Here is a 22871-nt window from a genome sequence, read left to right on the forward strand (position 1 = left end):
TGTTTACTTTTTTCCATAGATGCTTCCTGGCCTGCTGAGTTCCTCCAGCATTTTATGTGTGCTGTTTAGATTTCCAGTACCTGTAAAATTTGCAGAATATTAGGTGATGCTCCTCCACCTCCTTGGTGCAGGAGGAGGCCATGGACCGACATGTCAGAACGGGAATAGGAATCAGAATTCAAGTGTTCGGTCACCGGGAAGTTCCTGGCGGATGGAGCGGAGGTGCTCGACAAAACAGTTTCGGCTCGAAATCTCGACAGCTTATTCATTTCCATGGATACTGCCTGACCTGCTCTGTTCCTCCAGTGTTTTGTGTGTTTGCCAGCATCTGCCGAATGTTTAGTGTTTATGATATTTATATTAGTGGTTTTCCCAACCTCAGGAAGCCCAACTTGCTTCATAACTGATGAGGTCCCTTTGAAATGAACACCATGTTGTAATGTTAGGAAGTATGTTAGGTGAGAAGAGGCTGCCGTGGTTGCAGGTTCGATCCTGACCTCCGGTGCTGTCCGTGTGGAATTTGTATATCCTCCTTGTGACAGTGTGGTGCAAATTCCTTACATGGCCCACTTATGTGCTGGTCGGAAGGATAATTGGTGAAGGCGAAGGATAGAACCTGCAGGGCGTTCAGAATCAGGTTTATTATTATTGACATATGGTCCGTATACACCAGCTGTGCGGTGAAAAACACACAACAGCACCTCTCTCACCTCAGATGTTTGAGGAAGTTTGGCATGGGCGCCCAAATTCTAAGAACTTTCTACAGGGGCACAATTGAGAGCATCCTGACTGGCTGGTATGGGAACTGTACCTCCCTCAATGGCAGGACTCTGCAGAGAGTGGTGCGGACAGCCCAGCACATCTATAGATGTGAACTTTCCATGATTCAGAACATTTACAAGGACAGGTGTGTAAAAAGGGCCCATAGGATCACTGGGGACCCGAGTCACCCCAACCATGGTTTATTCCAGCTGCTACCATCCGGGAAACGGTAGCGCAGCATAAAAGCCAGGACCAACAGGCTCCGGGACAGCTTCTTCCCGGATGAACTCACGCAGATTTGAGGGGTGAGCTCACTGAAACCTATCAAATGGTAAAGGGCCTTGATAATGGATGTGGAGAGAATGTTCCATATATTGTGAGAGTCTAAGACTAGAGGACACAGCCTCAGAATGGAAGGGCGTCCTTTTAGAACGGAGATGAGGAGGAATTTCTTTAGCCAGTGAGTGATGAATCTGTGAAATTCTTTGCCACAGATGACTGTGGAGGCCAAGTCTTTGTGTATATTTAAAGCAGAGGTTGATAGATTCTTGATTGGTCAGGGCATGAAAGGATACGGGGAGAAGGGGAGATTGGGGCTGAGAGGAAAATTGGATCAGCCATGATAAAATAGCGGAGCAGTCTCAACGGGCCAACTGGCATAATTCTGCTCCGATATCTGTACAGGATCGAAGTAACCTGCAGAGAGTTGTAAACTCAGTCAACTCCGCCATGGGCACCAGCCTCTGTAGTATTCAGGACATCTTCAAGGAGCGACGCCTTGAAAAGGACCCCAGTCACCCAGACCATGCCCTGTTCTCATTGCTACCATCAGAGAAGAGGTACAGAAGCCTGAAGGCACACGCTCAACAATTCAGGAACAATTTCTCCTCTGCCATCAGATTGCTGAATGGACATTCACCTGAGTGAGCACTACCCCACTACTTTTTCATTTCTATTTTTGCCGTTTTTATGATGATGTATCGCAATTTACGGCTGCCACATTACAAAAAAATTCTCACGACATATTCCTGTGATATTAAACCTGCTTCTGATTTTGAATCAGATTCGGATTCATGATTCTGATTCTGATTTGGATTCATGTTTCTGATTCAGATTCGGATTCTGATACCCTCTCTTCTCTTTCTGAGCCTCGGGCGGAAGATACAAAAGCCTAAACGCATGTACCACCAGGCTCGAGGAGAGTTTCTACCCCACTGGCCCCTCAGGTTCCTATTAAATCTCACCTTTCTTACCCAAACCCTACCTCTTCCAGGTTATGAGACCCCAGTATTGGTAAATGGGATTAGCATCGATGGTCAGCAAGGAGACGATGGGCCCAGGAGGTTTAGGTGCTGCATGGCTCTTAGTGAGTCTAATAATAGCAGATAATTTGCTTGTGGCATTCCAGAAGTATTAGATTTGAGGACGAGATTACTTCAGTGCTTATGAAATTTTCAGGAAAGAGTGATGTATGATGAAGGTTAAGGCTATATGAGTCATGTTCTTGAAATGCGTGGATAATCTCCACAGTACTGTTAGTGTGGAGATCAGCAAGCTGTGCAGAAAGTGAACCGCTAATATTTCCAAAACACGAGGGATTCTGCAGATACTGGAAATGCAGAGCGACGTACTCAGAATGCTGGAGGAACCCAGCAGCAATGCTCCCTCTAAGGCGTGTGCACACACACATCCTTTGCTGCTCGAGCACAAAGGAATTTAAACTGCGCACAACAGGTCGTCACCCTCTACCTCATTGGCATGTTAAGTATATTTCACACTCGTACGCAGTCACATTTCCTTTCCCGGTTTCTGGTGCGGATGGTGTTGACGGCATGGAGTCTGTGATGATTTGGCTGCAGATTTTAGAATGGGCTTATTTACACTGTTTTTATTGAAGAAATTATTGATTCAATGTGCTGAGTTCCAAAGAAGCAAAGAGCGTGAAGTGTTAAAAGAACTGTTAGTTCTTTTAAAGTGGAATGGCTTATTGCCCATTTCAAACAACATTAATAACATGTGAAAAGATTAATATTATTACACCTGTTGTACAATATGACTCATTGATGTGGATTATATTATTTCTTTTAAACAATGAACAACAAACTGGACTGGGTAGTTTTTTATCCTAAGAATAGCTTCAGGTTTACTTCCACTTAAAAAAATCAGTGCGCTCATGTTGTTGTCACTGGGCAAAAAAATTGCACAGCATAAGATTTTTACACACACTAGTCATTAAAAATCAGAGGGCACGTTGATCAGCAGGTCAGGTAGCATCTATGGAAATGAATAAACAGTCGACACTCAGACCGAGACCCTTCATCAGGGCTGGAAAGGAAGAGAGTAAAAGTCAGAATAAGAAGGTTGGTGAGGGGGGGGGGGGGGGGGGGAAGGAGTACAAGCTTGCGCCACTCGGTCAGATCTTCAATCTTCCTCCACCTTGCTGATGCATCACCACCTTTGATTCAGTGGTGTCATCAGCTAGCTTGAATGTGTCTTTGGAGCTGTGCTTAACCTCACGGTCATGAGTGTAAAGCGAGGAAGGGATTGGAGGGGATGCAGGGAAAGTTGGAGTCCTGCCTTTTGGGATTGATAACAGCGGGTGATTATAGAACTGTAATAAATCCGAGAAACAGTGAAGATAAAGATTATCTTAATTGGTCTGATTTGTCCCAGATACATCAAAACATCGAAGCGCGTAGAGAAATATGTTGTCCTGTCGACAACCAATACGTGTAATCTAAAGGTGTGTTTGGGGCAGTCTGAAAGTGTAGCTATGCTCCTGGCACCAATACAGCGTGCGCACAACTTCCTCACCCTCACCGGTACGTCTTTGGACTGTGGGAGGAAACCAGAGCACCCAGAGGAGACAGACGTGGTCACAGGGAGAGCGTGCAAACTCCTTACAGACAGTGGTGGGAAACGAATCTTGATTACTGGCACTGTAAGGTGTTGTACAATCCCATATGGGCTCTACCTGCAGATGAATTCTATCTCTCCATCGCAGCATATTCATGTGCATGCCAAAGATTCAAAGTACATTTATTATACAGAATACAACTCTGAGATTCGTCCTCCCTCAGGCAGCCACGAAACAAAGAAACACCTCAGAACCCCTCCAGGAAAACATCAAGCACCCAGCCTGCGAGAAGAAGAACGAATTGTGCGAACAGCAAAAAGCGATCGGGCAGCACATAGAATATCCAACCTCAAGCCAGGAGTCCGGGAGTATTTAGTTTAGTTCCATCCTGTGTCGTGCCGCAGGCCGCAGGGTAAAACGTTCTTCACTGAAGCACCCCAGACCACCTCAGTCGCCCCGATTAAACCAGCAACAAATATCAGTAACCAAAATCCAGAGACACGTGCAACGTGAACCCCAAAGTCCCCCCCAGATGAGTCCAGAACCTTGCTGATTAATCCTTGCAATCTTTGTTCAAGAGGTCTAACAGCCGCTTTCCTATCTGCTTCCACCACCACTCTGGCAGCTCATTCCAGGCATCAACCACTCTTGGTGTGCACAAAAGCCATGCCCCGCACATCTCCTATAACAGAGACGGAGGAAAGTACAGTACAGAAACAGGCCCATCATACTGACCCATTTAAACTGCCATCGACCCGCACCGGGACCACAGCCCTCCATACCTCTACCATCCACGTGCCTATCCAAACTTCTCCTAAACGTTGAAATTGAGCTTCCACGCACCACTTGTGCTGGCAGCTCGTTCCACACTCTCACCGCCCTCTGAGTGAAGTATCCTCTCATGTCCCCCTTGAACTTCTCACCTTTCACCCTTAACCTATGACCTCTGGTTGTGGCCCCACCCAAGCTCAGTGTGATGCACCATCAATAACTCTCCGAGACGTGAGGTGAGATATCGGCTTTTATTGACTGGAAGAAAGAACAAGCAGCAATTGACCACCGTGCTACATCCGGGAGACTGAGGGCTGGGCTCAGGCCTCAATCACCTTTATACCGGGGTCAGTGGGAGGAGCCACAGGAGCAGTCAGCAGGGGGGCGTGTCCAGACAGGTATATGTAGTTCACCACACAGTGGAAAGACCCTCTTTGCATTTACCTATCTACACAATTGATAATTTTGCACACCTGTCCTGTTCCGACAAAGTTGGTGTTGTCGACAGGAGCACTCACCAGCCTCTAGTTGTAGACCCACCCAACCTCAGTGGAAAAAGCCTGCTTGTATTTACCCTATCTGTACCCCTTATAATTTTGTACACCTCCATCAAATCTCCTCTCAATCTTCTACATTCCAAGGAATAAAATCCTAATCTGTTCAGTCTTTCCTTATAACTCAGGTCCTCCAGACCCAGCAACATCCTTGTAAATTTTCTCTTGTGTTCTTTCAACCTTATCTACATATCTCCTATAGGTAGGTGACCAAAACTGTACACAATACTCCAAATTAGGTTTCGCCAATGTCTTATACAACTTCAACCTAACATCCCATCTCCTGCACTCAGTACTTTGATTAGTGAAGGCAATGTGCCAAAAACTTTCTTTAAACTTTCTCCCACTCACCTTAAATGCATGCCCTCTAGTCCTTGACATTTTTACCCCAGGTGAAAGATTCTGAATATCTACCTTATCTCTGCCTCCTAATTTCACTAACACCTGTCAGGGATCCTGATTCATTTTTAAGTGCATTATGGAGTAAATTTTACTCATTGTTGGAGTCTGCTGATGCAAGTGTATTTATTTATCAAGATACAGCATGGAATAGGCCCTTCCGGGCAATGGAGTCACACCACCCAGCGATCTCCCAATTTAATGCTAGTCCAATTGCAGGATAATCTACAATGACTAATTAATTTTGGACAGTGGGAGGATATTGGAGCACCCGGAAGAAACCCACGCGGTCACGGGGAGAACGTACAAACTCCTGCCAGGCAGCGGTGGGAGCTGAACATGGATCGCCTGTGCCGTTAAGTGTTGTGCTAACCACTACACCACCGTGCTATTGATTAGCTCAATAGCTCAAAAGTATCTGTTTGTATGTAAGTGTTCCGGGGAATGTCCTGAGAGAAGTTGGGAAGGACACGGCAGAAAAATTACGCCTTCTCCCTTCATAAGAAAACTTGAAGATCCATCCCCAAAGCTTAATGTGCAGGTTGAGCTGGTGGTGAGGAAGGCAAATACAATGTTAGCATTTATTTGAGAGGACTAGAATATAAAAACAAGGATGTAATGTTGAGGCTTTATAAGGCACTGGTGAGGCTTCACTTGGAGGATTGTGAGCAGTTTTGGGTCCCTTATGTGAGAAAGGATGTGCTGACATTGGAGAGGGTTCAAAGAAGGATCACAAGAATGATTCTGGGAGTGAAAGGCTTATCGAACAGGGAACGCTGGTGGCTCTGGAGCTCCACTCACTGGAACTTAAGAAAAATGAGGGGAGATCTCATTGAAAACTATCAAATGTTGAAAAGCCTTGATAGAGTGGATGTGTGGAGAGGATGTTTCCCAGGGTAGGGGGGGACACAGTCTCAGAATAGAGGGGAGTCCTTTTAGAACGGAGATGAGGAGGAATCTCGTTCACCAGAGAGAGGTGAATCTGTGGAATTCGTTGCCACAGGTGGCTGTGGAGGACAGTCATTGAGTGTAAGGTGGTGTTGATAGATCCTCGATTAGTCAGGGCTTGAAAGGTTATGGGGCAAAGGTAGAGAATGGGGTTGGGAGGGAAGTGGATCAGCCATGGTAAAATGGAGAGCAGACTTGATGGGCCAAATGGCTGAATTCTGCTTCTATGTCTTATGGTCTTAAGGCAAAAGAGCCACTATGCTTGTATCAATATCTGGATAACAACTGTCTGCCCCTCTGGGCAGTGAGAGTTGTTGCTGTGGAAACAAGATGCCGATCTGATCTGTGGTTTGTGGGAGGTGATTGTATTTCAACTGATGAAGGGTGAGAACTCCAGCGAGAATAAAGAAATAAAAAGCTAGCGGGTAAAGCTAATCCAACAGCGAAGGTGCAGCTTTCTGTTTGTGTGATCAGTCTCAAGGCATATTGATTTTATCTACACAGAACTGCGTGGCTTGAAATCTCAGAATGAAGGGAACCAACAAATAATCAGAATCAGAATGAGAGTCAGGTTTAATATCATCGGCATACGTCATGAAATTTGTTGTCTTTGGGCAGCACTACAATGCAACACATAATAATAGAGAAAAAACTGTGAATCACAGTAAATATATATTAAATTAAATATGTAGTGCAAAAAAAGTGGCGAGGTAGTGTTCATGGGTTCAATGTCCATTCAGAAATTGGATGGCAGAGGAGAGGAAGCTGTTCCTGAATCGTTGAGTGTGTGCCTTCAGGCTCCTGTACCTCCTCCCTGATGGTAGTAATGAGAAGAGGGGTCTTGAGGTTCCTGTACCTCCTCCCTGATGGTAGTAATGAGAAGAGGGGCCTTCAGGCTCCTGTACCTCCTCCCTGATGGTAGTAATGAGAAGAGGGGCCTTCAGGCTCCTGTACCTCCTCCCTGATGGTAGTAATGAGAAGAGGGGCCTTCAGGCTCCTGTACCTCCTCCCTGATGGTGGCAATGAGAAGAGGGATCTTCAGGCTTCTGTACCTCCTCCCTGATGGTATTAATGAGAAGAGGGGTCTTCAGGCTCCTGTACCTCCTCCCAGATGGTAGTAATGAGAAGAGGGATCTTCAGGCTTCTGTACCTCCTCCCTGATGGTAGTAATGAGAAGAGGGGTCTTCAGGCTCCTGTACCTCCTCCCTGATGGTAGTAATGAGAAGAGGGATCTTCAGGCTTCTGTACCTCCTCCCTGATGGTAGTAATGAGAAGAGGGGTCTTCAGGCTCCTGTCCCTCCTCCCTGATGGTAGTAATGAGAAGAGGGATCTTCAGGCTTCTGTACCTCCTCCCTGATGGTAGTAATGAGAAGAGGGGTCTTCAGGCTCCTGTACCTCCTCCCTGATGGTAGTAATGAGAAGAGGGGCCTTCAGGCTCCTGTACCTCCTCCCTGATGGTAGTAATGAGAAGAGGGATCTTCAGGCTCCTGTACCTCCTCCCTGATGGTGGCAATAAGAAGAGGGGTCTTCAGGCTCCTGTACCTCCTCCCTGATGGTAGTAATGAGAAGAGGGGTCTTCAGGCTCCTGTACCTCCTCCCTGATGGTGGCAATGAGAAGAGGGGTCTTCAGGCTCCTGTACCTCCTCCCTGATGGTAGTAATGAGAAGAGGGGTCTTCAGGCTCCTGTACCTCCTCCCTGATGGTAGTAATGAGAAGAGGGGCCTTCAGGCTTCTGTACCTCCTCCCTGATGGTAGTAATGAGAAGAGGGGCCTTCAGGCTCCTGTACCTCCTCCCTGATGGTAGTAATGAGAAGAGGGGTCTTCAGGCTCCTGTACCTCCTCCCTGATGGTAGTAATGAGAAGAGGGATCTTCAGGCTCCTGTACCTCCTCCCTGATGGTGGCAATGAGAAGAGGGATCTTCAGGCTTCTGTACCTCCTCCCTGATGGTAGTAATGAGAAGAGGGGTCTTCAGGCTCCTGTACCTCCTCCCTGATGGTAGTAATGAGAAGAGGGATCTTCAGGCTTCTGTACCTCCTCCCCGATGGTAGTAATGAGAAGAGGGGTCTTCAGGCTCCTGTACCTCCTCCCTGATGGTAGTAATGAGAAGAGGGATCTTCAGGCTTCTGTACCTCCTCCCTGATGGTAGTAATGAGAAGAGGGGTCTTCAGGCTCCTGTCCCTCCTCCCTGATGGTAGTAATGAGAAGAGGGATCTTCAGGCTTCTGTACCTCCTCCCTGATGGTAGTAATGAGAAGAGGGGTCTTCAGGCTCCTGTACCTCCTCCCTGATGGTGGCAATGAGAAGAGGGGTCTTCAGGCTCCTGTACCTCCTCCCTGATGGTGGCAATGAGAAGAGGGGTCTTCAGGCTCCTGTACCTCCTCCCTGATGGTAGTAATGAGAAGAGGGGTCTTCAGGCTCCTGTACCTCCTCCCTGATGGTAGTAATGAGCAGAGGGGTCTTCAGGCTCCTGTACCTCCTCCCTGATGGTAGTAATGAGAAGAGGAGTCTTCAGACTCCTGTACCTCCTCCCTGATGGTAACAATGAGAAGAGGGCATGTCCTGGAAGATGAGGGTCCTTAATGATGGATGCCACTCCTTTAAGATGTCCTGGATGCTGGGGAGGCTAGTGCCCATGATGGAGCTGATGAAGTTTACAACTCTCCGGAGCTTGTTTTGATCCTGTGCTGTAGCACCCACCCCACCAACACCTCCCCCCCCATACCAAACGGTGATTCAGCCAGATAGAATGCTCTCCACAGTACATTGATAGAAATTTGCGAGTGCTGTTGATGACATACCAAATCTCCAAAACTCCTAATGAAATACAGCCTTCTTTGTAGCTGCATCGATATACTGGGCCAAGAGTAGATGCTCGGAGATATTGACTCCCAGGAACTTGAAATTGCTCACTCTCTCTATTCTGATCCCTCTATGATGACTGGGGTGTGTATTAAGTGCATGCATACGCTCTGTGCTCTATTATCAACTTGTAATGTGGTAGAAGAATTCAGCGGGTCAAGCAGCCTCTGTGGAAGTGAACAATCATGGGTTAAGACCCTTCATTGGGACTGGAAAGTACGTAGGGAGATCATCATTATCATCATTATGCACCCTGTCGTGTGATGTGGGCGCTCAGACCGTGATTCAGACCATAAGATATAGGAACAGAATTAGGCCATTTGGCCCATCGAGTCTACTCCACCATTTCATCGTGGCTGATCCATTTTCCCTCTCAGCCCCAATCTCCTGCCTTCTCCCTGTATCCCTTCATGCCCTGACCAATCTCTGCCTTCACAGACTTGGCCTCCACAGCCACCTGTGGCAAGGAATTCCACAGATTCACCACTCTCTGGCTAAAGAGATTGCTCCTCATCTTCATCCTAAAAGGACGCCCCTCTATTTTGATGCTGTGTCCTCTGGTCAGAGACTCTCCCACCATAGGAAACATCCTCTCCACATCCAGTCTATCAAGGCCTTTCACCATTCAATAGGTTTCAATGAGGTCACCCCTCTTTTTTTTAAAATTCAAGTCAATACAGGCCTAGGGCCATCAAACGCTCTTCATATGACAATTATTCAATCCTGGAATCATTTGAACCTCCTTTGAAATCCCTCCAGTGTCAGCACAAACTTCCCTCACTACCCCAAGTGAGGCCTCACCAGTGCTTTACAAAGCTTCAACATTACATTCTTGTTTTAATATTCTAGTCCTTGTAAAATGAATGCTAAAGTCATATTTGTCTTCTTCACCACCGACTCAACCTGCAAATTAACCTTTGGGGAATCCTGCATAAAGACTCTGAAGTCCTTTGTGTTTTGGAATTTTGAATTTTACTGTCCATTTGGAAGAGTCTCCCCTTTTATTTCTCCTACCAAAGAGCATGACCATACATTTCCCGACACCGTATTCATTCTGCCTCTTCTTTGCTACTTCTGTGGCCTTTCTATTTCCTCAAAACTACCCGCCCCTCCATCTATCTTCGTATTGTCCACAAACTTTGTAACAAAGTGTGACGAGAGATCTTGACAAAGATGGTTAGGACCCAAGTGCTGGAGTATGCAAGGCTGAAACCAAGACACTGTATAAAGCTTGAACAAGAAATAAGCGAAAACAAACTGCTAGACGATACCTTATGATTGAGAACCAACCCTCAGTTCAGGTGCTCTTTAAATACTCAATTCTTGGTGCTCAATATATGGTTTGCCAATTAGCAGGACAGTCCTGAGCCCTTAAAGGGGCCACACCAGCTATCCATATCCATATTCCGAATGGGTATGTAACGTTACACAAAGCCATCAATTCCGTCATCCAAGCCATTGACAAATAATGTAGAATCAGAATTCAGAATCAGGTTTATTATCACTGGCATGCATCGTGAAATTTCTGTCAGCAGCAGTTCAATGCAATACGTAATATAGAAGAAAAATAATTATAGTATATGTGTATCGAAAAGATAAAAATTGTGCAAAAACAGAAATAATATATATTTAAAAAGTGAGGTAGTGTTCATGGGTTCAATGTCCATTTAGGAATCGGATGGTAGAGGGAAATAAGCTGTTCCTGAATCGTTGAGTGTGTGCCTTCAGGCTTCTGTACCTCCTTCCTGATGGTAACAGTGAGAAAGGACGTGCCCTGGGTGCTGGAGGTCCTTATTAACGGACGCTGCCTGTCTGAGACACCGCTCCTCGAAGATGTCCTGGGTACTTTGTAGGCTAGTGCCCAAGATGGAGCTGACTAAACTTACAACCCTCTGCAGCTTCTTTTGGTCCTGTGCAGTAGCCCCGCCCCCCCATACCAGATAGTGATGCAGCCTGTCAGAATGGTCTCCATGGTACATCTATAGAAGTTTTTTAGTGATTTTGTTGACATATCAAATATATTCAAACTTGTAATGAAGTATAGTCACTGTCTTGCCTTCTTTATAGCTGCATTGATATGTTGAGACCAGGTTAGGTCTCAGAGATCTTGACACCCAGGAACTTGAAACTGCTCAGTCTCTCCACTTCTGATCCCTCCATGAGGATTGGTATGTAAATAGAAGCTGTCCCAACATAGGCCCCTGTGAAACAGCACTAGTCACCAGTAGCCAATCAGAAAAGACTCCCTTTATTTCCACTCTTTGCCTCCTGCCAATCAGCCATTGCTTTACCCATGTTAGTATCTTTCCTGTCATACTGCAGGATCATAGTGATGCACCATCAATAACTCTAGGAGACTGGAAGTGAATGATAGGCTTTTATTAACAGCAAAAAAGGGGCCACGACCATTTTGAAGACCAAGGGAGGAACAGTGCCCCCAATCGCCTTTATACAGGGGTCTGTGGGAGGAGCCACGGTCAGTGGGAGGAGCCACAGGAGCAGTCAGTGGGGGGGGGAGGGGGCGTGTCCAGACAGGTATACATAGTTTACCACACATAGCTTGTTAATCAGCCTCTTCTTTTCTTCAGTTGGACTGTATGGTCATCAAAGACCTCACCATTAAAGGAGTGGATGTTGACATCAGATTCCAATGGACAACCGAAGAGGAGAAGAGCTTGTTAAGCAGCCTCATGTGTGGCACCTTATCAAAAGTCTTCTGAAAATCCAAGTACACACCAACAACCCATTCTCCTTTGTCTATCCTGCTTGTTATTTCTTCAAAGCATTCCAACAGATCTGACAGGCAAGAGTTTCTCTTGACAAAAGCATTCTGACAATGGCCTATTTTATCATTTGCCTCCAAGCACCACAAAACCACGTCCTTAACATTCGACTCCATCCTCATCAACCAACATCTTCCTAGCCATTGAGGTCAGACAAACTAGCCTATAATTTTCTTTCTTCTGCCTCTCTCCCTTCTTGAAGAGTGATTGTTCTTGGTAAACTTTTCTACAGAAGTGGTTTGCCGTTGCCTTCTTCTGGGCAGTGACTTTTCAAGACGGGTGACCCCAGCCATTATCAGTACTCTTCAGAGATTGTCTGCCTGGCGTCAGTGGTCACATAACCAAGATTTGTGATGTGCACCGGCTGCTCATACGACCATCCACCACCTGCTCCCATGGCTTCACGTGGGACTAAGCAGGTGCTACACCTTGCCCAAGGGTGAGCTGCTGGCTAGCAGAGGGAAGGAGGGTCTTACTTCTCTTTTGGTAGAGACGTATCTCCACTCTGCCACCCATAGCAAGATAATAGCACTCTTAATACGATGGAGTAACATAAACTATTCATGCACATCTTGTTCTGACTCATGGACCTTTGTTGAGAAAGATTTGACAAGAAAAGGTTAGCTTTATTTGTCACATGTATATCAAAACATACAGTGAAATGCTGTGTCACATCAGTTCAGTGAGGATTGTGCTGGGCATCCACAAGTGTCACCACGCTTCTAGTGCCAGTGTTGCACGCCCACAACTCATTCACCCTAACCCGTACGCCTGGAGAAAACCGGAGCACCCGGATGAAGCCCAGGCAGTTGTGGGAAGCATGACAAGTGCCTGCAGACTGGTGCGGGCGCCGCGGTAGTGCGGCGGTTAGCGCGAGGCGTCGGAGTTTGAAGTTCGATTCCGACGCCGTCCATGAGAGGTTTGTACGCCCCTCTAGTACCATGTGGGATTTTTCCGGGAGGGTCCTCCGGTTTCCTCCCACAGTTCAAAGACATACTGGTTAGTAGGTCAATTGGTCATTGTAAGTCATCCTGTGATTAGGCTACGGTTAAATCGGTGGGTTGCCGGGCAGTGCGACTCATTGGGCTGGAAGAGCTGTATCATTAAATACATAAAACAATTAAATAAACATCACTCGGACCCCGTAACAGTAAGATCTCCAACAAATCCTTAGTTTACTGCAAATTTATCTCTTTCCCTCCTCTTTGACCCTATCAGCTTTTGAAGTTCTGGGGAGCATGACTGTAGCCTTTCGTTCAGTATGTGACCACAACCCCGAGCAAGCTAAAACAGTTCATAAGTCATCGGTCAAAGTGGCTGAGTGTAATGTTGTGGTAGTGTGGCATCACGATTAGGTACTCATCTGTTAATCCCAGTGCCTGCATTAATGCAAACACACATGTTCCAACCTTCCCGTGGCAGCTGGGGAATTAACGGAGCTAATTAAATACATTTTTAATTTTGTTTTATTTACAGATACATCTTGGCAACAGGCCCTTCTGACCCAGCAGGCCATGCTGCCCAATTACACCCATGTGACCAATTAACCTGCTACCCGCGCATCTTTGGAATGTGGGAGGAAACTGGAAACGCACGCAGTCACGGGGAGAACGTGGAAAACTCCTTACAGACAGCGGCGGGAATTGAACCCGGGTCACTGGCACTCCAAATTCGTGGAGGAATACAACCCAGAAATGGGGAAGCTGAGGGCAAATAAAGATAAAGGTGAGTTTTATTTGTCAGATGTACATCAAAACTTTGTTTGCATCAACAACCAATACAGATACCGTCCGAGGATGTGCTGGGGTAGCCCACAAGTGTTGGCATGTTTCCAGCAACAACCTAGCGTGCCTACAACTTAATAATCCTAATCCGTACATCTTTGGTCTGTGGGAGGAAACCAGAGCACCCTGAGGAAACCCACATGGTCATGCGGAGAACGTACAAACACCTTACAGGCAGCAGTGGGAATTGAACCCTAGATCACTGGCATTATATTAGCCACCCAATCTGGAATAAGAAGCTACTATCAGCAATAGTGGCCATAAGACTACAGGATTGACATCAACAAAGGGAAAGATGAAGTATAATAATATCTACTGTCCTTACCTGCTCTGCTTGTGGCTCTCTCCCACAGAAATAAAACTGATAATTCAATGACCAACACACCCCTCATTCTTCCAAAGTCACAACACACTGCATGACACCAATTACCCAGGAACAGATTTTCAAAAAATGTAAATTCAGAGATGTATTATAATCTAACATTCAATCAGAGGCAAAGCCCTCTCCGCCAAGTGAGGCCTGTGTTTACAGTGTAATACTGCCAAGCTCGACAGAGCTAATCTAAACATTTCTGTGTAGGATAGGGTTTGACTAAGGTTCGAGGATCAGGGTATATTTATTATCAAGGATTGTATGCCGTACACAATCCTAAGATTTATCTTATCCAACCAGCCACAAAGCAAAGGAAGCGAAGAGAAACGTCAACACCCTCCATGCACAAAAAAACACATTGCGCAAATGACAACAGGAACATGAACCCCCTCCTCCCCCTCGTGCAAGAAGACCCCTAACAAATCGTTATATGTGTTCAATTTAGATTGAGTCATTCAGTGATGCTTTCACAGGCAGCCGAGCCAAGATTTGCAGATTATGCAACCCTGTTACTGACATATCTCTGAGCCAAACATCATTTCTTTGTTCTAGGTGTGAATGCACACAGTACTGTGCAAAAGTCTTAGGCACCCTAGATATTTTAGATACTTTCAGAGGCTATGACCTCCACAGAGCTCTGATCTCAACATCATCGAGGCTGTCTGGGATTTCCTGCAGAGGCAGAAGCCAGCGAGACAGCCAGAGTCTGCGGAAGAACTGTGGCAACTGTGGTAGAGAGTTGTAAACTTAGCCAGCTCTGCCATAGGCACCAGACTCCCTAGCATCCAGTAGGTCTTCAGTGAGCGATGCTTCAAAAAGGTGGAGTCCGACATTAGTGACCCCCATCACCCGGGGCATGCCCTGTTCTCATTGCTACCATCAGAGAGGAGGTACAGAAGCCTGAAGACACACACTCAGTGATTCAGGAACAGCTTCTTCCCCTCTGCCATCTGATTTCTAAATGGACATTGAACCCATGAACACAACCTCACTAGTTTTTTAATTTCTATTTTTGCATTATTTAGTTAATTTAACAGTTTATATATGTATGTAATGTACAGTTTTTTCCTATTACTGTACTGCTGCCACAAAGTTAGCAACTTTTGTGACATGTGCCGGTGATACTAAACCAGATTCTGATTCTGAATTTCTCCGAGATGCTTGGAACAATCCACCAGCCGATTTTCTTATAAAACTGCACGGCAGGGAAGTGATGCATTTTTAATGGCAAAGTGTGGTCACACCAAGTATTGATTTGATTTAATTATTTACCGTTTACTGCTGTATATTATAAATTTGTTTTGACATTTGGTAACATTTAGAGATCCCCACCACCCAGACCATGCTCTCTTCTCACTGCTGCCATCAGGTAGAAGGTACAGGAGCCTCAGGACTTGCACCACCAGGTCCAGGAACAGTTACTACCCCTCACCCATCAGGCTCTTGAAAAAAAGGGGTTAACCACACTCACCTGCCTATCCATTGAGATGTTCTCACAACCAACAATCTCACTTTAAGGACTCTTTATCTTATGTTCTCATTATTTATTGCTATTTATTTATATTTGCATTTGCACAGTTTGTTGTCTTCTGCACTCTGGTTGATCTTTCATTGATCTTTCACTATTCTATAGATTTGCTGAGTCTGCCCGCAGGAAAATGAATCTCAGGGTTGTATATGGTGACCATATAATTTTATGGTGTATATGGTGACCTTAGATAATAAAATTTACTTTGAACTTGGAGCTTTTCTTTTCATTATTTTTGAAAGTGTCTTTGCTCTACAAAATTTTTTTATATCTACCTAAGACTTTTGCATGGCACTGTGTTCCATTCACAACTTAACTTTTCCCTTAATCTGAGTCTGTACTTCATACACATGGGGATGAGGTTCCTCTTTCAGTGGCTGGCTTTCCTACCTACCAGGGTAGGTCTTACTCGGTGAATGATAAGACACTGAGGTGTGCGGTAGAACAAAAGCAGCTGGGAGTGCTGGGTCCATAATTTATTGAAAGAGGCATCACAGCTTGACAGGGTCGTAAAAAAGCTTTTGGAACATTGGCCTTCATAAATCAAAGTATTGACTACAGGAGATGGGATGTTCTGCTGAAGTTGTATAAGACATTGGAGAGGCCTAATCTGGAATATTGTCTGCAGTTTTGGCCACTTAACTCCAGGAAAGATGTAAATAAGGACGGAAGGGTGCAGAGAAGATTTACAAGAATATTTTTGGGACTGGAGGATTTGAGTTCTAAAGAAAGATTTAAGAGTTTAGGACTTTATTCCTCAGAACGTAAAAGATTGAGGGGAGATTTGATGGAGGTGTAAAAAGTTATGAGGGGTAAAGACAGGGTAAGTGCAAGCAGGCTTTTTCCACAGAGGTTTGGTGGGACTACAACTAGAGGTCATGGGTTAAAGGTGAAACATTTAATGGGAACATGAGCGGAGATTTCTTCACTCAGAGGATCATGGGAGTGTGGAATGAGCTGCCTGCACAAGTGAGCTTGATTTCAATGTTTAGGAGAAGTTTGGATCGGTACATGGATGGTAGGGGTATGGAGGGCTATGGTCCTGGTTGATGGGGTAGACAGTTTAGCTATATGCATGTATACCGTCAAACGCGACAAAGTTTCTCCACACCAGGGAGTAAAGTACACTTAACACACATGTAACAATCAATAACTTAGAAAAGTAACGATTAAATCTACAGCTGAATTGCATATACATAAGCAAAGTGCATAAATTAAATATTGTAAGGTGTAAGGTACAGAACAGATTAACTTGTTACCCGATGTGCTCGATCGATTATTGGGGGGGGGATCCAGGACCTCTTTGCCCAGGACATCCACTAGAAATTTAGAGAAGAAAACGGTAAGATCACCGCTTTCAAATCCTTCCGGGATCCCAATTAACCGGAGATTTTGCCTTCGAGAGCGATTTTCCAAATCCGTAATTTTAACTTTATAACGATCCATCTGTTGAGAAGTCGAGGTTTGCTCTTCTTGTATCTTTTCAATCATACGATCTTTCTTACGAGCGGCTTCTTCAAGAGCCAAAATGCTTGCCTGTTGTTTTTGTGATTCCAGTGAAAGTTCCAGAAACTTTTCTTCGAGTGATTTCAAACGATCGTCATACTTCGAAAGCCTTAGGAATAATTTTTCCTGCATCTCTTCAAATTTAGCTTCCACAATCTTCGCAACTGCTTCTAAAGTTACCAATTCTTTCGACTGTTTCGGTTCTTTTACTTTAGACATTTCAGCAAGTTGAGAATAATTCAAATAGTTTAAAAAGAAGAATTCAGTATATTTAAACCCCTTTAGAATAAGTTTAAGGGGTGTTTATAGGCTAAAAAACGTAAAAGTTTTGGAGCAAAGCCTAAGTGCGGTTTACTCCATGAGCGCCATCTTGAGACTCCAGAACAGATTAACTAGTGACATTTCGAATGTGATGTGGCAGGGAGTTCAGGAGCCTAACGGCCTGAGGGAAGAAACTGTTTCCCATCCTGACCGTTCTTGTCTTTATGCATCGGAGTCTCCTGTCTGATGGTAGAAAGTCACAGAGGATGCTGGAAGGATAGGTAGGATCCTTGGTAATACTAAGGGCCCTGTGTATGCAGTGCGCCTGATAAATGTCCCCGATGGATGGTAGGGAGACCCCACGATCCTCTCGGCCGTTCTCACAGTCCTTTGTAGGGACTTCTGGTCCGATGCCCTGGGCTCCCACACCAGATGGAGATGCAACTTGTCAGGACGCTCTCAATGGTGCTCCTGTAACATTCAGTGGTGGGGAGGGAGCCTCTCTTGCCTCAATCTCCTCAGGAAGTGGAGGCTGTTGTGCCTTCTGATTCAGGGAGGTGTTATTGAGGGTCCAGGTGAAGCCATCTGTGCTGTGAACTCCCAGGAACTTGGTGCACTTAACTCTCTCTGTGGAGGAGCCATGTTTGCACAGAAGTCCTGAAGCCCACTGTGATTTCCTTGGTCATATATACTGTTGAAGAGAAAGAAAAAGTGATATAATTGGGAGGTTCTTTCTGAAAATATATCATGGTTTTCTTTCAGAGATACACATGCCTTACATTAGTAACAGCTGGAAACAATTAAAATTAAACCAGTTATATAAATGCTGAAATTCCGATGATTGAAACCACTTGAACTTTCCTTACATTTACAATTTGAATCCCATGATGAGGTAATCACCCCGTAACACACGTGTAACCATCCGTTACTGAAGTTTCTCAATGTCACCAGAGAACAAAGGGATCAGAGATACTCGAGCAGAAGAAGACAGAGGATTAGAATTTTATGTAAATAGCAGATTTGTTAAGGGTAGTAGCCAAATATTTGTCAAAACCTATCAGCTGAAAGTGATCATTATGGTGAGTAAATTGTACACAGGGTGTTTATTGCTCGCTCTGCTTGAATGATGAAATGGTGTTGATTAAGAATTCAATGTCAGAGTGTTTGAATCAGAATCAGAATCAGGGTCAATATCACCAGCATATGTCATTGTCTTTGCAGCAGAGTACATGATAATAGAGAAAAAAACTGTGAATTACAGAAAGTATATATGTATATATTAAAGAGTTAAATTAAATATGTAATACAAAAGTAAATTTTTTTAAAAAGTCATGAGGTAGTGTTCATGGGTTCAATGTCCATTCAGAAATTGGATGGCAGAGGGGAAGAAGCTGTTCCTGAATCGTTGAGTGTGTGTCTTCTGTACCTCCTCCCTGATGGTAGCAATGAGAAGAGGGCATGTCCTTGGTGATGGGGGTCTTTAATGATGGACACCGCCTTTTTGAAGCACCGCTCCTTGAAGATGTCTTGGTTTACTATGGAGGCTGGTGCCCATGATGGAGCTGACTAGGCTTACAAGTCTCTGCAGCTTATTTCGATCCTGTGCAGTAGTCTCCCCACCCACCCCATACCAGATGGTGATGCAGCCAGTTAGAAGATCTCCACAGTACATCTGTAGAAGTTTACAAGTGTTTTTGGTGACATACCGAATCTCCTAATGAAATATGGCTGCTGCCGTGCCTTCTTTATAGCTGTATCGATATGTTGGGTCCAGGATTGATCCTCAGATATATTGACACCCCGGAACTTGAAATTGCTCACTCTTTCCGTTTCTGATCCCTCTGTGAGGACTGGTGTGTGTTCCCTCCTCGTATCCTTTTTTGAAGTCCACAATCAGTTCTTCGGTCTCCCTGACGCCGAGTGCAAGTTGTTGCTGTGACTCCAATCAACTTGCTGATATATCTCGTACACCTCCTGTACACCTTCTCATCACCATTTGAAATTCTGCCAATGATAGTTGTGTCATCAACAAATTTATAGATGGCATTTGAGCTGTGCCTAGCCACACAGTCATGGGTGTAGAGAGAGTAGAGCAATGGGCTAAGCACACACCCCTGAGGTACCATAGTGCTGACTGTCAGCGTATGAATTCTTTGTGATTTATTTACTGAATGACGGGAGCCTGGATACTGTGATTTTGCAAACTATGCTTTCAGACACAGCTGAGCCTCTTGGAAAGCTGCTCGAAAGCTGGTAAGACTAATGACTAACACAAGAGATTTTGCAGATCCAGAGTAACTCAGACAAAATGCCTGAAGGACAATTGAAGGGAAGAAACAGTCAATGTTTTGGACCGAGACCCTTCAGCAGGACAGTTTGACTGTTTATCCTCTCCATGGATGCTGCCTGACTTGCTCCGTTTCTCCTGGATTTTGTCTGGGTAACATGAATCCTTGTAAAACACTTGTTTTATATCACCGCTGTAAAGTTGGTTGGTGTGTATTCAACCAAGAGGGTGGACCATGACCAACACACACTTACATTTACCCTACCTGTGGGGTGGAGCTATTTGGGGAGCTTCATTGATTGCTGACTCCATCCATAAATGAATAGAAGATCATCATCATCATGTGCCATGTCGTATGACATCACCATTGTGTGCCGTGTTATATGACGTGGGTGATCAAGGTCTTTCCGTGACCATGATTGTTCTTGGCAGTTTTTTCTACAGAGGTAGTTTGCCATTGCCGTCTTCTGGGCAGTGTCTTCACAAGACGGGTGACCCCAGCCATTATCAATACTCTTCGGAGATTGTCTGCCTGGCGTCAGTGGTCGCATAACCAAGACTTGTGATGTGCACCAGCTGCTCCCATGGCTTTGCGTGACCCTGATCGAGGGGCTCAGGAGGTGCTACACCTTGCCCAAGGGTGACCTGCAGGATAACAGAGGGAAGGAGCACCCTAACCTCCTTTGGTAGAGACGTATCTTCACCCCGCCACCCAATAACATTACAAAGATATCAACGTCCCTCCATTGAGGACTTTTATAGCAGTAGGTGCAGAAAGGAGGCCTGGAAGGTCTTCAGGGACACCAGTCACCCTGACCGTGAACTGTTTCAGTTGCTTCCGTCTGCCAAACGGTACGCAGCATTAAAGCCAGGACCAACAAGCTATGGGACAGCTTCTTTCCACAGGCCGTTAGGCTTTTAAGTTCCCATGTCTGTACATTGCAACCGAGTCATAACACAAAGATTTTTGCTCCCTCACGTTGTGCGATGGAAGTAAGATTTCAATAAATTCTAATTCTAAACCTTGAACAAAAGGAATAGTGAGGAAATATTCAGGGAAGCTCAGGCTTCAGTTGCAGATGGAGGTATAGAGGCCCAGATTTGAAGCTTTGTTTGTATTACCAAGGGAAATATGCTGTTAAACACTGATCTGTAATCATTCAATAACACAAGCAGTCTGACATTTATAACGTGGTTGTCCAGTTACTTCAAAGCAGAGTGGAGAGCCAATGAGATTGCATCTGCTGTAGACCTGTTGTGGAGGTAGGGTGAATTGCAACAGGTCTACGTCCTTGTTCAGGCAGGAATTAATCCTGGGTGTCCGTATCTCTGAGGATCCATCCAGAAACGTTGTCATGAACCCTGTGGGTCTCTACAGCTTGTGAAGTGTTGGATTACAGGGGAACATATACCCATCCCCATAGAAGGATCAGAAGTAGAAAGAGAGACTAATTTCAAGTTCCTGGGTGTCAGTATCTCTGAGGATCTATCGTGGACTATCAGTCTATCAATGCAACTGCAAAGAAGGCACAACAGCGGCTATATTTCATCAGAAGGTTGAGGAGGCTTGGTCTGTCACCAAAGTCACTCGCAAATTTCTACAGATGTACCGTGGACAGCATTCTGACTGGCTGCATCGCCGTCTGGTATTGGGGGTGGGGGGGGGGGGCTACTGCACAGGATGGAAGTCAGCTGCAGAGAGTTGTAAACTCACTCAGCTCCATCATGGGCATCAGCCTTCATAGCATCCAGGACATCTTTAAGAAGCGATGCCTCAAAAAGGGCAGCATCCATCATTAAGGACCCCCATCACTCGAGACATGCCCTCTTCTCATTGCTACCATCAGGAAGGAGGTACAGAAGCCTGAAGACACACACTCAACGATTCAGGAACAGCTTCTTCCCCTCTGCCATCCAGTTTCTGATTGAAACACTACCTCACTACTTTTTTATTTCTATTTTTGCACTACTTATTTAACTTAACATGACATATGCCAGTGATATTAAACCTGATTCTGGCTCTGATTAATTCTTGCCATGAGGAACCTCTTCAGGAAGCACTTCATCACGTTAGATGTGAGCGCTACCAGGCAGCAGTTACTGAGGCAGCTCAACATAATCTTCTTTATTCATCCTTCATCCATTGTTGGTCTAGGGATGAGCTTCCCAACTATTTTCCTGCCATGGACCAATACCATTCAGCAAGTGATCTGTGGACCCCAGGACGGGAACTCCTGGAGTAGAGAATTCCCAGAATCAGAAACAGGTTTATCTTACTGATGTATGTGATGAAATTTACTGGTTTGGGGTTTTGGGACAGTGCAAGGCATAAATTCCCATAATTTACAATAAAAAATCTTCAATTAATTAAGAAATAATAAGTATTGCAAAAAAAGTGTAAAATAGTGACGTAGTGTTTATGGGTTCATAGACCATTCTGGAATCTGAGGCCGGAGAGGAAGGAGCTGTTCTTAAAATGCTTACTGATTTAAGGCTCCAGTACCTCCTCTCTGATGGTAGTAATGGGGACAACTGTACATAATTCACAACTACTGACTTTGAGCTGGGGTTTCACTTTAAGAGGCTGGTCAGATGTAATGATGTTATTATGGAAAAGGTTTTTAGTGTGCTTTTGTGTTCGGGTTTTGGAGTTCAATAAAATATGTTGTGGGTTTCATTAAGTATAAGCCCCCTCACTTCCTTTCATCAGTGAAAACCTACATTGGTGACCCCAGTGCTCTAGGGCGATTCCGGAGTTATTGAACACATCGGCCAATGCCGTCAGTTTGAAACTGCCGAAGTTTTGGGAGCAATATGCCGTTGCCTGGTTTGTACAAGCTGAGGCCCAGTTCGCTCTGCGAGAAATCTCCGCGGACAACACCAAATTTTACTACGTGGTAGCATCGCTCGGCAGTTCCACGGCAGTGAGAAGGGTGAGTCTGCTTAAACACCCGGCTGAACACGATAAATACCGATCGCTGGAAACTCACCTTCCGCAGACTTCTGGACTATCGGAGTCTGAGCGCGCCGAACAGTTGTTCTCCTTGTCCGGCCTCGACGATGCTAAGCCGTCAGAGCTAATGGACCACATGCTGTCTATTTTGGGCAATCACCATCCTTGTTTTATTTTTAAAGAACTCTCCATGCAGCAAATGCCTGATCAAGTGAATGACTATAGGGAACTTGCTAAAATGGTTGA

At 45.1% G+C, this 22871-nt stretch overlaps 1 long non-coding RNA gene across 1 annotated transcript in view; it reads left to right on the plus strand.

Annotated features, from left to right (window-relative positions):
- Positions 1 to 22871, plus strand: part of LOC140715581 (uncharacterized) — a 41945-nt gene that overhangs the window by 12224 nt on the left and 6850 nt on the right. The window contains exon 2 of the long non-coding RNA XR_012096163.1: positions 13410 to 13658. This is a non-coding gene — a long non-coding RNA (uncharacterized lncRNA). The remainder of the gene's footprint in view (positions 1 to 13409; positions 13659 to 22871) is intronic.

The sequence above is a fragment of the Hemitrygon akajei genome, chromosome 24, assembly GCF_048418815.1.
Source record: "Hemitrygon akajei chromosome 24, sHemAka1.3, whole genome shotgun sequence".
NCBI lineage: Eukaryota > Metazoa > Chordata > Chondrichthyes > Myliobatiformes > Dasyatidae > Hemitrygon > Hemitrygon akajei.